The sequence below is a fragment of the Triturus cristatus genome, chromosome 1_1, assembly GCF_964204655.1.
Source record: "Triturus cristatus chromosome 1_1, aTriCri1.1, whole genome shotgun sequence".
In the NCBI taxonomy this organism is placed as follows: Eukaryota; Metazoa; Chordata; class Amphibia; order Caudata; family Salamandridae; genus Triturus; species Triturus cristatus.
The window spans coordinates 864,652,245-864,669,674 of record NC_140579.1 but is presented as its reverse complement, the minus strand read 5'-3'; the positions used below and the strand labels follow the sequence as shown (position 1 = coordinate 864,669,674).

At 46.9% G+C, this 17,430-nt stretch overlaps 1 protein-coding gene across 1 annotated transcript in view; it reads left to right on the top strand.

Moving 5' to 3' along the window:
* The first annotated feature begins 16,956 nt into the window (after nucleotides 1-16,956).
* LOC146871203 (transcription factor Maf-like) overlaps nucleotides 16,957-17,430 on the top strand; it is a 95,646-nt gene continuing 95,172 nt past the window's right edge. The window contains exon 1 of the mRNA XM_085650548.1: nucleotides 16,957-17,318. The gene's annotated coding sequence lies outside the window, so the exon portion shown is untranslated. The remainder of the gene's footprint in view (nucleotides 17,319-17,430) is intronic.

The window sequence follows — 17,430 nt, the reverse complement described above, 5'->3', positions numbered from 1 at the left end:
ATACTTCTATGGCCATCTGCAATAGGAGGGTTAGAGCATGAGGCCAGTGATGCATAAGGAGAATATCGTCGAGATAGATGATCAATCGCACCCCATCTGCCTGGAGGAATTCTGCCACGGGTCTCATCAGCTTGGTAAAACACCAAAGGGCGGACGAGAGTCCAAAAGGAAGGGAGGCCAATTAGACCACTTGGGATCCCCATTGGAATAGCAGAAAACGCCTGTGGGGTGGAAAAATTGGCACAGTCAGGTAGGCATCTTTTAAGTCCAAACGGACCATCCAGTCCGTGGTCCTCAGAAGATCCCTGAGGAGGTGAATGCCCTCCATTTTGAAATGACGATATAGGAGCCACCCATTGACCTCCTTTAGATTGATCACCGGACGCTGGCCTTCGTCCCTCTTCTCCACTAGGAAGATGTTTCTCAGGAACCCGTTGGGGTGTCTGGAAGTGGGGACGATAGCTCCCTTCTCCAGGAGATCTGCTATCTCCAAGTCAATCAAAGCTTGCTGATCCCTTGGGAAGACCAGGGGTCTGGGATCGTGGGTTTGGATGAGGGTCCCATAGAACTCGATGTGAAGCCCTTGGACCGTTTGAAGGACCCATGCGTCCAACCACAGGGATTCCCAGTTCTGCAAGAATAGAGCCAAACAACCCCCAGCTGGAGGTTTTCCATCCCTTGGGTTCTCACCTTGTGAATTGTTATAGTTGCTGCCCCTATGGCCACCTCTGCGATGGGCGTTTGGTCTGGTCTGGTAGAAGTTCCCGAATTTATTTGAGTCCTGATATTAGCCCTGGTGGGATTCTTCTGCTCTGGAGGCTTGCTGCGAGTAGCGGTCGGTCGAGCACCCCCTTCCTTGGCCGGCAGAGGCAAAGACATGGGGGTTAAATATTCTTTTAATGGAGCTTTGGGCCTTATCTAGGCAATTGAATGTATTAACAAATTTTCGCAGTTCCCGGATAAACGGATCTCCAAAACGATTGCCCTGGGCGACCGTGCCTGCCTCTGAGTTGGAAAGATCCCCCAGTTAGGGATCGATCTTGATGAGCAAGGACCTGCTCCGTGCGGTAGAGATCACGCAGCTGGCGTTCCCCAAGAAGATTATTGCCCATTGAGCCCAGCTAGACCAGGTTTCAGGGCAGATCAGCGTACCGGAGGCCTTTGCGTCCTCCGCCATGTCCATTATTTTGGCCAAGGGTCCTGCTATGAGTAGCTTGTCTTGACAGGATTGCCAGGACCTGTCAATGCCCTTCTTGGGGCCGAGGAGGAATTTGGCGAGGAAGGTGGCCATTTTTGCATCTATTCCCAGGGTTAGGGCCACCTTCCCATCCAAAGACGGCCGCGGCGATTCTGCCTTGATGCAGTTCCTGACATCTTTATCGGAGAGCTTTCTAAACCTGCTAGTCAAGTAGGAGGACACGTTGGGGGGCCGGGAACCATTGCGCAGACCGCGGATGCAGTAAGTCATCCGGATCCAGTAGGTCCACTGCTATAACCGAGTTTGGGCAGGCTGGTACTGAGTCGGGGAGGGGGGTCAGGTTAGGGGTTCACAAAAAACAATCCTGTATGTGGTATAAAGCGCAATTAAGCTACGAGGGTGAAACTCTGTAGAAAATACCAGAAATACGGCACACAACCCTGCACAATAAGGGGAACAGAGAGGACTTATTTAGATGCTGCTGAAGCAGCGAAGAAAGAGGAAAGAGGGAGCGTTTGCGGGGACTGTTATACAACCAAAGGCGTCCTTATTGGATAGACTGTGTTCTCTTTGATTTCCCCAATGTACCTTGGGAAATGTAGTTTGTTCCAATGTTTTGTACTTTGATAAAGGCTGCTGTGATTAAAAGCGAAGAAAGGAAAAGCCTAATCCTCGCCTCTGGGTCCTGCCATAGAATTTCTGTATTAAGTGTATTGTGTGTTAACAGAGACACGTATCCAGTATAGAAATGTGAATTGCTAACTATATAGACCTCTTGGAATGCGTACTGGAGACAGAAATCCACATCCCTTAGACTCCATCATTAGGCTGAGGGTGCAAGAGAGGAAATGGAGGAGAATTATACTTGAATGAAAGAGGAAGAGCTTCCCTTCCATCAATGACATCCAGCCTACCTCTATAAGACAACTGTTAATGAGATGCAGCTTGACCCACCACCATTGGATCAGTCTTGGGATACTTCCTTACTTCCCATTGGAGGAGAGGTAGTGACATGGGTTGGAATTCTCACTCTTTCTGGGAGAGCTGACCGGTTGTGCTCTCGGCTCCCTGCCTATTGGAGGAGTGGTATTAAGGTGTTGCTGGACACTATGTCCGTTTGTGGATTAAATGTATCTGTACCTCCCACCCTTAAGATGCTCAATATTAGGGCTTGCTGGACTCCAAAGCCTCTGGGTTAGTGGTTCTAAGTAGTGAGTGATCTTACAGATAATTGGAGGCGCCACAAAGGATATTTCTTTTAATTCTGCTTAATGGGTGTATTTCGTTGGCTTCGAGTCCAGACACTTTCTGAACCAATTAAATGACTGAATAGTGAATGATAACTCTTATATAGTGCACTACCACTCAAGCATCTATGCGTGAATCTTCAAGCATTGTTTGAATTGTCTGTAGTCTAGTTTAAGATAACAAAGTTCCAAGTTAATTAAAAAAGAGCTGTATTCATGAAAGGATCTCCCGATAGTGTTGGCATCTTGACTAGCTGTTACACTTCGAGCTTCTTGTCCCCTGGCGTGGTGTAACTCGCCCCAAAACTACGAATCCCAAAATGCATCATTTTTAGGAAATCCCAAACAACTAACCAAAATCCTTTCAGCTTTCTTTGTGTGTCACCACAAAATCTCGCATGACTCCAGTTCTTGCATCAGTGGCCTGAGAGCTAAAAGAAGGCCTCCTGCATGTCTCCTTGCTTGGCTTACTCACAAAAAGTAATTGGACCACCCCCCCCCCGTATCGAATTCCCTATCTTGCGATCCTGCTTTCTGTTGTGGACTTACGGACTCTCGAACACTCTGGTGAACTTCCAGCACCCTTGGATTTTGTCCGCTTCTCGTCATGACGGAGGATTCTCCAATTTCTTCATCTTCCCCGTTCGAGGAATCCTGTCTTGCTTCGTTGCGTTCCTATATGCAGAAGCCCGAGCCTACATGACTCCCCATTTCCCATTCGTAGTGGACACCCGGAGCCAGGACAGCTGCCTGCTAGTTTCCCACGTCCCTCTCCTTCCTTATTTTTCGCTACTTAGTATCATTTGTTTGGATCTTCAACCCACACGGTGAAAGCTTGACGGTGGCAGATGCATGCTACAGTTTCTCCGTGGGAATAACCTTTCTTCGAATTCACAGTCAGTGCACTGAAAAAACTTAATTTCATTATTGGATTTTACGGAAAAGACTTATTTTTCTTTTTGGAGTGGAACATCGATTACGCTCTCCATGACGAGCTGTATAAATCTCTGTCTTCTAATATTATTGTGAGTATGTGTGTAGGAGAGTAGGGTCTGCTATCCTATGGTCACCCCAAATTTTTGCTTTTTGCTTCACTGGTTTTTGACATATTGAGGCTGTGGGCCTGCCAATCAGACCCCCAGCCTGCTGTTCTCTCTACTAAATTTACACTATGCACCCTAGGTGCATAACCAATTGGAAGTGGATCACCCTGTGAGCCCCTGTACCAGTGTACACTAGGTACCCAGGGCATTGGTGTATCTAAGGCCTACCAGGGGCTGAAGCATGTATTGTGCCACCCCTGGCCTGGCCTAACAAATTTGACACAACTGGCTGATCACTCAGCTGGGGTAAGTTGGTGTAACCACCTCTTACTTAGGTGTAGTATACCTATACCTAACCTTAAATGGGACACATGTTAACCTATAAGTCACTCCTATGGCAGGCCTTAACAATCCTGAAGGCAGAGTGCTTGGTTCCATGTGAGATGGTGCTCTGGCATGAGCTGAGCCTGTCTGCAGTGGTCGGAACCACTTCCTTCTACTGTTTCCAGATATCGTCATACCATATACTCTTAAGTGCATTATGAACCTCGCGGTTAAATGCTAACTTTGGTTTGGCTTTATCAAAACATGTCGAGTAAGGTGTCATACGAATTGGAATACTAACCCCTCGCCAATTCTGGCGACGGGGTTAGCATTCCACCCTTCTAGAGGGACACGACATGTACAGTACCTGAAACCCGGGTAAAATCAGACATAGCCTCAGCTCCACAAAATGGATGCTGCCACCACAGACACAAGTCTGCCCTCCTGCTGCTGGGAGTGTATTGTGCCACCCCTGGCTGCTGGGAGTGTATTGTGCCACCCCTGGCCTGGCCTGGCCTGGCCTAACAAATTTGACACAACTGGCTGATCACTCAGCTGGGGTAAGTTGGTGTAACCACCTCTTACTTAGGTGTAGTATACCTATACCTAACCTTAAATGGGACACATGTTAACCTATAAGTCACTCCTATGGCAGGCCTTAACAATCCTGAAGGCAGAGTGCTTGGTTCCATGTGAGATGGTGCTCTGGCATGAGCTGAGCCTGTCTGCAGTGGTCGGAACCACTTCCTTCTACTGTTTCCAGATATCGTCATACCATATACTCTTAAGTGCATTATGAACCTCGCGGTTAAATGCTAACTTTGGTTTGGCTTTATCAAAACATGTCGAGTAAGGTGTCATACGAATTGGAATACTAACCCCTCGCCAATTCTGGCGACGGGGTTAGCATTCCACCCTTCTAGAGGGACACGACATGTACAGTACCTGAAACCCGGGTAAAATCAGACATAGCCTCAGCTCCACAAAATGGATGCTGCCACCACAGACACAAGTCTGCCCTCCTGCTGCTGGGAGTCCTTCCAGCTTGGGAGGTGTGGACAAAGGGTTTCCTGCCAGGGGAGGTGCGTGCACCACCCCAGACAGGATTTTGTGTATTGGTCAGATAGGGCTTGAAAGAAACCAGACATGCCTGTGGCTCACAAGGAGCCTCGGTGCATATGCCAGTTCAATCCGGTCCTGGGGCACACCAGTCCCGGGCCTGGGGCGAGCTGGACAAAGGATTGGGGGTGTAACCACCCCCCTTCCTGGTCCCACCCATAGGGAGGGACCTAGCAGGTAGTCCGGCCCCTAGAATCCGCTTAAAGGTAGGAGCTGTGTCCTAAGACTTCAGACATCCTGGAATCAACTTGAAACTAAGAAGAAGACGGGAACTTCGACATTCTGCTGCACAGAAGACTGAAGGAAATCTCCCCTGTGGTCAGGGAGTGACCACCTTGCTAACGCAAGCACCATCCAGCGAATCAACGTCTGCTTTGCCGCCGCCTCCCGCCGGAGCCCGAGCCCAGAGACTGACAAGACCTGGACCTCCAGACCTCTCACCGCCCGATCCACAGTCCCTGAAAAGAGGAGACCCGTGGAGGCACCGAGACACGTGGAGCCAGCCATCTTGAAACGACAACGACAAGCTGCAAGTGCAACAACCGAGGATCCCTCCAAGTTGTGCTTTGGGATCTGAGAAGCCCAACCCTCGAGCAGCATCTGCACCAAAGGTGAGCCCTCCAGCATCTCCATGATCTGCGTGGGGCCCTTCTGCATTTTGCCACTCGACGCGCCTAACCGGTTGCTGGCCCGCTGGCTAGTGGCCATCTTGGCGACGAACTTCAAGAAATACACCGCTGGTCTGGTTGCTCCAGACTGGCCCTTGCTCCCCTCCAAAGGAGCAATCCCTCTGACCTTGCTGGTCAGAACCATCAGCTTATTTCGTTTTCCACAACAATTGCTTTTGCCAAGGCTTGTTTGCTTCGATCAAGTCGCCGACAGCGCCGACAGCGAGAGCCTGCGTGGGACAGCTCGTGAACCGACTCCTGGACGTCGTCGACCTTCAGGGACCACGTGGCTGCAGAGACAAGCTACACTTTTCTTCCTGTTTGTACCCAACATCGCCTGGTACCCACCTGGTGCCACGCTGGTCACTGGCTAGTGACTGTGAACACTGTCCCCTCTGCTTACAGGTCTTCTACAACTCCGATCCACCCTTGGATCCACCGCATCCCTTCCGGACCGACCGCCTGCAGCATCTTTGTCCACAGGCTCCATTGAACAGATAGAAGAAACCCGACGCACTTCGAGGCATATGCACCCGCTTCCTGTGGGTGAGGTAAAGCTGGCACTCCGGTGCCCAAGTGTAGAGTATCATCTCTAGTGTCTGTGTTTCCAATCTTGAGTTCATAGTCCATCCGGAAGATCCTTTTTGCAGTAACTTTGTAACTTTTACGCACCCATTGAAAACCTATGGGAGCACGCGTGTGACTATTTGCTCTGCACACGCAACCCGTGGACCTCCTGGTCACTAACTGAAGTTAGCTCCTTGTAGGCCCAGCGATTCTAGAGGCCCTAGGCCTTTTCCCTTTTCTGTTCGTGGTACTTATACCACTATTTTAGTATATGGTTTGAGCGGCCACCAGGGCCTATCCATATAAAGTGCAACTTCTGTGTATTCTACTGTAATCTTGTTTGACGATTTGTGCTCCTGTGCTCATAAAGAGACTAGGGGTTACTTTGAGAAATAAATACATATATATTTTGAATATATATCTGTGTGGTGTCCTTTCATTGGTATAAAAGGGGGTTGCATTTGGTAAAACAGCTTGCTTAACACGTTTCACGAGTTTAGCCTCAAAGACTGCTTAGCCTACGCTACCACTAGGGCAGCTGGTCCGAAAAGGTTGACTTACAACCACACCATAAGGGTTGCTTGGCATGGTACAAGGTGGTCACTTTAACTAGTGAACATCATATACCAGGCCAACTTCTCACAATGTGGTTATGCACAAACAATACTTAAGGGAGCCAGATAAACTTTTAATTAATATTTGTTCGTTTTTTCTGAGACACGATTTAATATTTGTTTTGTCTTTCTCTCTTCTTGGTATTTTTTGTTTATGCAGAGGTTGAGTCACAGTATTGAGGAACCTTTGCTGTATATAGCGGGCTCCATTTACCTCCTTCCCTTGGTGGTCCATTCCATTGTCTCTTTTCTCCCTAGAGGGAGGAGTAGCCTTTACTTGAGTGATTACAGTATACTCAGTTGGGCACTACCTTGGGGGAGAATGGGGGTCCATCTTCGCTCCTGTGCAAACACGCTCTTCTGCAAGCTAGAGTTAAGACTTGGCACTAGCACTGCAAGAGTCTGGGGAAGCAAACCATAGCCACCTGTTTACAGTAGGTATGTGAAGTAGTAAAACGTCTGTACACTGTAAAGAGAGTTTAGAAGTCAAGACCAGAGATCAGTCTGAAATTCATTATCCTTGGTTATCATTATCATTATCATTTGATGTCAAATTTATCGAAGAGTTGCGTCCCCTTGTGCCATGCAACGGGGCGCAAGAGCAACGCAACTCTTAAGTTAGATTTATCAATCCATGTAAGGCCACCTTGTGAGGCCCTGAATTGCTTGATGAATCGGAGTAATGCAACGCAGCACAGCGCAGCGCAAATTACTGTGTTGCATTACTCTGCCTCGGGGTGGCGTTCTATGGGTGGAGTGAGGTGTTCCACAATTCCACCCATCGATTTTGGTGCATTCCCAGATTTATCAACATTGGCAGACCTGGGAATGCATCAAAACGCTATGCATCCCCATGGGAGACGTAATGAGGAGAAATGTATTTATAAAGTTTTATATAGCGCGAACATGACCCACGGGGGTATCAGAGCGCTTTACAGTACATAATTATCACATATTATACATACAATCGGAAATCGCATATAATACAATAGAGATAGACATTGGTGTTTGGATATAATCGGTGGCAAATAGGCCTCAGAGTGTTAAAGATTTAGGATGTTAATTTGTTCATTAGAAACATTTTCGCTTCTTTTTTGAAGGCGGTAAAAGAGGAGATTCTGCGTACGTCCGGGAGAAGGTTGTTCCAAATCTTCGGTGCGATACCTGAGAAAGCTCTGCACCCAGTTCTCTTTTTGTGGAAGGATTGAGGTTTTAGTAGTAGTGAGCTTGTGCTTCGCAAATGTCTGCAACCTCCCGACCGCTCTAGCTTTTGTGCTAAATAGCTGGGGGTGTTGCTATGTAGGGCTTTATGTGTCATGCAGGCTATCTTTAGTTGTATTCTCGACTCGTAGGGTACCCAGTTCAAAGCCTTCAGGGCGGGGGTGATGTGGTTATTTCTTTTTATTCCGGAGACCAGCCTAGCCGCAGCGTTAAGCGATGCCCTGATCGGTGCTAGCTTGTATTTTGGAAGACCGCATAGCGTGGTGCTTCCATAGTCCAGTCTTGGTAGTACTAGAGCTTGAACCGCCATTTTTAGATCAGTCTGTGGGAGGAAGGGTTTAAGTTTCCTTAATATACTCAACTGAAAATTGCCTCCCTTGGTGGCATTGTAGATTTGTGCCTGCATATTTAAATGTTTGTCAAGGGTGACTCCCAGAGATTTTGAGGAGTCAATGATGTATGGGGCGCAATCAAAGGAAGTTAGATGCTTCAGCCATAAGTCTATCTTGGGTGTGTGATTGGGAGGGGAGATGAGGAGGAACTCAGTTTTCTTGGTATTGAGCATGAGGTGGTTGCCATTGAGCCAACTTTGGGTATTATGAAGAATAGCGTTGAGGGAGATGAAGTCATCTGTTGAGGAGATTTTCATATATAGTTGAGTGTCGTCCGCGTATAGGTGATATAGAATGTTTGCAGAATTCAGCGCATTAGCAAGGGGTTCCATGAGTAGATTATAAAGGATTGGTAATAGTGCTTATCCCTGTGGAACTCCTAGTGTGACCATGGAAGGTTGAGAGAATGATTGCTTCAACTTGATTCTTTGGGTTCTGTTGCTTAGGAAGGAGGTGAACCATTGTAACACTGGACCGGTTAGGCCCATCCTTTGTTCAAGTAGGGACAGTAGATTGTCGTGTTTAACCGTATCGAAAGCGGACGATAGGTCAAGAAGTATCAATAGGCACGATTCGTTATGATCTAACATTTTTAAAATATCATCCATTATATAGGTGAGTGCTGACTCAGTACTGTGAGCTTGACGGAAGCCGGATTGGGGTTTATCTAGGAGGTTGAAGTTCTCGATGTGGTTGCAAAGTTTAGTTTGTACACATTTTTCCAATAACTTCGCCAAAGTGGGGATGCTGGATATAGGGCGATAGTTGTTGAGGTCTGTGGAGAGGGAGTTGGCTTTCTTTAGTATAGGTGTGACCTGCCCTATTTTAAGGCAGTCAGGTATGGAACCTTGCCTCAGAGAGGTGTTAACAATTTTTGTCCATAGTGGTAGAATAGAAGTCTTTATCATTTTGAATAAAGATGGGGGTAGGGGATCGGAGAAATGATTGGCAGGGTTGATCGCTAGCAGGGTGCTATAGATTTCGTGTTCAGGGATGGGTGAGAAGGAGTGTCAGTTGGCATTGTTTTTTAGAACTTCGATCGGAAAGCTAAAAAGGTCCTTGATCTGTGAGTAAGGAGCAGACTCTCGGTCAGTAGTTTGTTGGGTTTCTTTCTTGGATTGAATGTCATTTTCAATGGTTCTAGTCTTTTCCAGGAAGAATTTGGCAAGCTCGTCGCAGTTAGGGGTAGCCAGGTTGCTTAGCTCCACTACGTTTGTAGAGTTACGTGATTGTTGTTTTACGATTTCGAATAGTTTTTTGGGACGGTTAATGGCTTGGTTCAGCTGTGTTTTGAAGAAGTCTGCTTTAGCTTTTAAGATTTTTCTGTTGTAAGTGTTTTTCAGTGCCCTAAGTTGGTATAGGTGATCAGTGGAGGGTGCTGATTTCCATGCTCGCTCAGCTAGTCTTAACTTGCGCCGGTCCGAGTTTAAATATTCATTGAACCAAGGTTTGGAGATTTTGGTGGAGACATTTTTTTCTTGGAGGGGCGCTGTGGTATCAAGGATTTCAAGCATAGTGACATTGTAGAAGTCTGTGAGATCATGGACGTCAGCCATGTCTGCTGATGGGATCAGGGCGGAATTGCATTGGGATATCAAGGCATTGGGATTGATATTTTGGATATTCCTTTTCCACTGTTAGTTTTTGTAGGTTTTGGAGTTACCTCACTATTGATGGAGAATAAGATGCTGTAATGATCAGTCCAGTCACATGGGGAGATGAATTCTGGTGATATAGTGTTTCTTTTTGCTATGATGAGGTCTAATGTCTCCCCTTGTTGTGGGTTGGGTTGTCACAGAATTGGGACAGCTCCTGGTCTGATAGAAAGGATTTGAGACCGCTTACATCATGATCGCCAGTATTGTCCCAATGGAGATTGAAGTCTCCCAGAAAGATCTGCGGCACTTGTGAGTTGGTGTTGGCTGTAATGACTTCCATTAGCTCATCAATGAACTTCAGATTGTCTCCCGGGGGTGGTATATTATGTGAAGTTGGCAGATGATGCCCTTGTCATCCGAGATGTTGGTGCAGAGATATTTACAGGAGGATAAGGAGATGGAGTCTGCTTGATTAACTGTGATTTTGTTTCGATAGATGCAGGCTAACCCCCCTCCGGGTTTCTCAGTTCTATCCATGCAAAATATATCATGACTAGGGGGGACCAGTAGGTCAAGGATGGGAGCAGAGGAACTTTTTAGCCATGTTTCGGTGAGGATGATGATGTCCATATCATTCGAGAGAATGAGATCATAAATGACCATAGCAAGTTTGTTAGCCAATCTGCAATTGATTAGTGCACACTTTAATTTGCTAGTTGAGTGAGTGAGGGTAGATTGCATTATGTTGACTTTTGTGAGGTTTTCCCTAATTATGGATCTGTAGTTGTGAGTGGGTTCTCTGTAGGGTTTGGGTCGGATGGATTGGATAGTGCCATCTAGAAACTTGCTGCTGTCATTATGGCTTGTGTATGAAATGAGAAGGTCATGTAGGTCATTGTCATATAGACCATCCATTGCCCTCATAGGACGATCTGGGTTGTTGGGGGAGGGTATTTTACTCCGTGTTGTATAGACTGGGTGTGGATTCGTGGTGAAGTACCTGCTGGTGTGCTGAATAATTCGGTTCACGGTGGCGCTAGTGACTTTATTAGAGTTTAGGAGTTCATTGGTGATTGATGACAGATTTTGCATTTCATCCTTGAGATGGGCTAGACCTATGGTTAACTCGTTGAATCGAGCGGTCCAGTCATGGTTAGGACACTTAGTTAAGTGTGTGGCCGTGTGTTCCCTTATAGTGGTAGTTCCTCCATTATGGCCTGGTTGCGTTGAGATCTGGATATCAAATTGAGTGGGGATATCATTATTAGTTTTTGACGGGGTTAGTTGAGTAAGGAGGGTAGTAGGTGGTTCAGAGTAGATGTCAGGGATGGTCTCAAGAGGTGCTAACATGAGAGGGGGTGCTGCATGTGAAGGGGGTATGGTCGCTGTGTGTAGAGTTTGCATGAGCGGGTAAGGCATCGAAGGTGTTAGGGGTTGACCGGGGATCAATGTAAGTGTTGGATCAAAAGGAGATTTGTCAGATAGCTCATCTGCTAGTTGGGCGATTGGAATGTCAGGGGTGTAGTTTCGGTTGTTGCATTCTCCATTGGTCAGCTGGTGAATCAGGTGTGTGACTGCATTGAGGTGGTCGTTATCAAAGCTAAAGACTGTCCGAGTTGGACCCGTGGGCCCTGGTGTGTTCGAGTCAGTTGTGAGGGACGTATAGGTATCATTGGGGGAGTGGTGCCCGTTATCTATGCTTGTGACTGTCCTAGCTGGACCCCGGGGCCCTGTTGTGGTTGAGTCAGTTGTGAGGGACATGTAGGGATAATTGGGGGTGTGGTGCTCGTTATCTATGCTTATGACTGTCCGTGCTGGACCCGTGGGCCCTGGTGTGGTTGAGTCAGTTGTGAGGGACATGTAGGGGTCGTTGGGGGTTTGGCGAGATATAGGGTCCCTAGGAGTCGTTAATGGATTAAGTCGCAGATTTTGCGTGTCTTCCGGAGAAACTGGAGGAGTCGTGTCGGGGAGAGAATTTTTCTTGCTGTTCGCTGCTCTTTTAAGAGTAGGAAAGATCTCGTCTATGAGAGCTAGATTGCTATCAGAAGCTTGTATGAGGATATTACCATTATTGTATATGGATATAGTGGCATTCACCTTGCAGAAGTCCGAAGCTATAACCACCAGTTTGAGGGCATGAGGGTTTTTTTTGGTATTGGAGATTCGAAGCAAGGAGTAGAGGGTGTTCCTCCACTGTGCACGTTTTTTGGTGTGGAAGATGAAGTCATTCGATATTATGCCCTTGTTGGTGCAAAAATAAAGGTCTGATATCAGTGTCTCCGGGTGAGATTTCAGTATTCTGTGTTTATACTTCTTGGCTGCGTTTTTTGATAGGTTGGGGGGGTAGGAGATGGTGAAGGCATGACAACCTGATGGCTGTAAGCTTATTTCCATCGTCTCACTTTCTTCCTTCTTTCTCGCTTTCTTCTTTTATTTACCCTATCGCTTTTGTCTGTATTTCTTTCTTTCCTTGGAGTCACCTTCACTGCTTCCTGCTTTCCTGCTTTCAGCAATTCGCTGGTGGCTTAAGTCTGTTCTCTGTCTTTTTTTTGTTGTTGTTGATAAACACCGTTCCAAGATGGCCGCCGATTTTCTCTTTACTTGTTCAGTCCTCTTTTCCTTTCTATGTTCAGTCCTCTTTTTATGCCCATTATAGAGGGATCTTCCCTTGTGGAGCTGAGTGTCCTCGAGGCAAAAGGGGACCCAAAATGGAGGATTGGATCCCCGGACACCAAGGACCCCCCTTCCCCCTGCAGTCAGGAGGAACGGGTTAGCTCAGCTGATCCGAGACGTTAATGAGGACTTTTCCTCCATAACGCCTGCAAGAGGCCCCAGGACGCTTCAAGGCGGTCCGTGGTGGTGAAGCGCTCGGCGGCGTGTTGGTGCTCCCGGGATGGGTGAGGGGAGGGCTCTTCTCTTTAGATTCAGATGGGGCCCCCCGTAATGGGTGCGCGAACGCGGGGCAAGGTATTTATCGGGCAGTGACTCACCTGGTTCTTGGGTCCTGTGGAGTCGGCTGCCATGCACCTGCTTTCCCCGCTGGAGGCGATATCACACACTCCGAAGCTAGTGGGGGCTCTCTTCAGTCGATCGTCAGCAGGGCGCGGCCATCAACTTCATCTTCATTGCCCATTGCTCCGGACTAGTTCCCATGCAGATCATTGGCTCTCGGTGGCTCAGGGCAGACGTTCAGCAGATATCCGGGCACCCGATGTTCTCACCAGGCATCCCTTATCACCAGTGTCCGGGCCTCCGCAGTCCGATGGTCCGAGATATGCTGAGTGAGGTCTGCGGGTTCCAGGGTGATGTTTTGGGTGATTAGTGGGCGGCAGGGTAATGAGCTGGGTGAAGAGTGGCGGGGTTATACAGGGATATCGACCGTTTTTGGTGATCCCCAACCCGGAGCTCACTCCAGAAGCTCCTGTCCATCGGCCATCTTCGATCGAAGAAATATCTTTCTCCTCATTCTGAAGCAAACATAGAAACAGGAAAATGCCTCCCAGGATTGTTTTTGTGCAGGAAGGTGTCCCTTCCTGCACAAAAACAATCCTGCTTACAATGCGAGCACTATGTGATTTTTTGATAAACATGCCACTTGGTTTCTTGATTAAGAGGTCATAAAGACAAGCTTACATTCCTGGGTGACCCTGACCCAAAGCCAAGATATTATGATGATAAGCCTTGTGATGCGAGGTGTGAAGGCAGTCTACCACAGTTTGACGGTTTTCACATGAAAATATATATTTCATGAACTTTTTGAATGCGCAGGGTAAGGTGACAATGCTACAAAGAGGTCCTTTTCAGTTGTTTAAGTCTGGTGGCGCCCAGCTGAGATCAGTTTGCCTATGAAAAAGGCTTATGGGCTGCCACAGACTCCGCGGATGAGTTTTCTACTTCTACCATGCATGGTTAGAGGTAACCGTTATTTGTTTAGTAGGTGGCATGTTTGGTAGAGGCCGTCTCGCACCCTTCCCAATGGAATAATGATAATGAGATGCAGATCAGCTAGCCAATGAGATATCGCTTGGCTCTCTGCCCATTGACCAAGTAGTAGCAAAATGAATCTCATATGGAATCCATTGAAGGGTGGTCATGAGATTTCGATGGACTCCTTACAGTGGGTCCAATGACATGGCGTGTGCCCTCTCGCTCACCAGAAGAAGGGTACTGAGATGAGGTGGGCTCCCTGCCATCTGAGGAGTGGTATGCGATGAAGTTTGACTCCCGAATGATATGTGGCAGAATGATCCCCCAAAAATGTCTGAACCCTCCAACAAATTAGGTTGAGATAATGAGACGTAGTTCGGGTCAGAGCTCATGGAAGAGGGATACTCCATGCTGATTAGGTCAGAGGTCATTGGAGGAGAGCTGATGAGATGTGGCTAACTGATTGGAAGAGAGACACTGAGTGGCAGGTGAGATTGCTGATCACTGAAGGGGAAAAACAGTTAAACAATAATGGGGCAACCCTGTGTCCCTCAGAACCTGGGTATGGATAAGTAAACAAAAACAATGGTTCTGTCGGGTTTACCAACTATTTCTTATGAGTATGTTTAGTGTCTGTATATTATTCTGTAGTCTTTAAACATTCGTATCACAGCTATCTAGACATATGGAACACATAGCAAGTAGTAACACAAGTGACACAAATTGCTGTCTACTATCTTGTTTTATATCAATTAAATCATTCATATATATTTACAAATTTGTAAACAAGGCTGTCAATACGAGGTGAGGTTGTAAGTGATAAGTGATCAAGTGACATTTGTGCTCAGTGCTAGTGTTTAGTGCGCAATATGTACAGCGTGGTTAAGATATGTACATGGGAAAGAATAGGCCAGAATATTAGGGAAAAACACAATGACTCTGCTGTATATTGATTAATCTTTTGCACGCAGAGCCTTGGTCAATCTGGACCATGCGAGGTCGTCGACGTTTCAACCCAAACTATGCTCCATTAGGTAGTCAAGGCGGGTCTTCATCAGGACAAAAATGGGGGTAGGGGGTGACAGCCTATAAATGAAGAAAGCGCAGATTAGGCGTGTTCCATTGCTGGGTCTAAAAGGGATACGAATGCGAAGAGAGGGTGACAGTACTCACCCACAAAGAACCAGAGTGATTCCTGGTTAATCATTCATCTTGTGGTGCCTGGAGGTTGGATCATGAATAATTTGGCCCAGGCGATGTGAATCTAAAAGATAAATGGGGCGCACAATTCCAATTAAACCTACTTGCATGCGCAAGGACCCTGCTTGTGAATATCAGGCTGGCTTAAAGTGAGTCTAAAATCTATCAATGCGGGATGATCAGTTTATAATACCCACGTACGTACGGACCCTGCTTGTGAATGTCAGGCTTGTTTGGAGTGAGGCATGAAAAGAGGGCGCACAGTTCCAATTATAACCCCTTTGAAATGCCCAGAGCCCGCTCGCTCATGAATGTGGGGCTGGGTGTTATTGAAGAGTTAAAACCACCGGAGTTAAAGTTACTCGCGTGATGAATCAGAAATGGGATAATCAGTTAATAATGCCCGCTTGGTAGAAAAGCGGGGAGCACAGTTCAGATTGTGCCTGCTTAATAGTGCCCAGAGCCTGCTTGTGTATGTAGAGCTAGGTGTTAATGAAGACTACGATTTAGAAACACCAGAGCTAAAATTGCCGGCGTGATGAATACATCAAGGCTGGGTGAATAGTGATAGGGCATTAAACACTGTTGGTCCTCTCATTAATCAGGAAATGAGTAAACACTCACCGACCCAAAAGATCGTCAGAGCAGCGAGTCTGTAAATTAAGAGAAAACCGGAGGAAGATTTAGATCGGGGCGGTTCAGTGACAAGCAAACAAGTGTAAGCTCATCTGGAATCTAGTCGCCAACGAACTTAACACCACAGAAAACCCAGTGTTTGCTTTCAAGAGAGGCAGGAACATCAAGAACAATGTAGTCAAAGCCTACCTCGAGCCGTCAAAGCAACCTGACCTGAGGAGCCAACTAGGCCTGCCACCATTAACTGGACATTACAAATGTGGACAATGCAAAGCGTGCCCACTAACCATTGAAGGAGCTACCTTTACACACAATAATCGAACACACAAGTTACCACTATTTACCAACTGCAATAGTACTAATGTGGTGTACATATTGCGCACTAAACACTAGCACTGAGCACAAATGTCACTTGATCACTTATCACTTACAACCTCACCTCGTAATTGACAGCCTTGTTTACAAATTTGTAAATATATATGAATTATTTAATTTATATAAAACAAGTTAGTAGACAGCAATTTGTGTCACTGCTTGCTATGTGTTCCATATGTCTAGATAGCTGAGATATGAATGTTTAAAGACTACAGAATAATATACCGACACTAAACATACTCATAAGAAATAGTTGGTAAACCCGACAGAACCATTGTTTGTATTTACTGATCACTGAAGGGGGTAACGAGATCACAAGTATGCCCTCAGCCTTGGAGGAGTGGAAATACTATGTAAGTGAAGACAAGTGCACTTCTACGTGGTAATAACATGAAGACGAGGTCAGCGCACTTAGGAGCGGTAAAAAGACAGCGGTGGGTCCCACTGCCGTTTTGATAATATATAGATGAGGTCAGTGCTTATTGGATGATATAATAACATGCAGATGAGGCCAGCACCCAATGGAGGAGTGATAAACACGGTTGAAGGCAGTGCCTTCACTGAGCAGTATTAAAGAATCGGTGCTGGTCTTTCTGCCCATTGGCAAAAGTGGCAATGCATGCAAATTACATAACATGTAGATACGTGGTAATTAATCGTGGGTGATGGCAGTGCCTATGGAACAGTATCAAAGAGACAGTGCAGGGCTCTCTGTCCCGTGGAGGAGTGCCACCGAGATGTAGATGAGTTCACAGCCTATTAGAGGAGGGGCGATGTGATGCAAATGTAGTCAGTGCCTATTGGGTGAGGGATAATGAGATGCAGAAGAGGTCACTGCGGGCTATATTTTTGCTCACTGCAGCCTGGGTTCTTCCTGTGGGACTGGGCTGGCTCCAGGGCAGAGACTACAGCAAGCGCCGCTTGATGGAGCTGTCACCGAAGAGTGGGACGAGAAGCTGACCCTAAAGAGACAGCCTGCTAGAGAGCTGCTACGTTTTCTCCCTCTCACGCTGCCGCTCTAGTCGATGGAGCTGTCAGTGCAGAAAGGGGCGTACAGCTGCCTCCTGAAAAACAGCTTAGCACAGAGTTGCGAGTGAACCTCCAAATGCTTGTCTCCCAGTCCCTTTGGTACTGTCATCGGAGAGAGCGGCGCGGAGCTGACCCTTGATAGACAGATTTCCAGAGAGCGGTGAGTGAGGGTAACCTGCTGCCTGTGCCGTTGTATTGCTACTGCGGAGTTCTCTCTTCCTTTGATTCTTCTAATCTCGGTCTACCTGTATGTCTCGTACTTAGTTTAACGC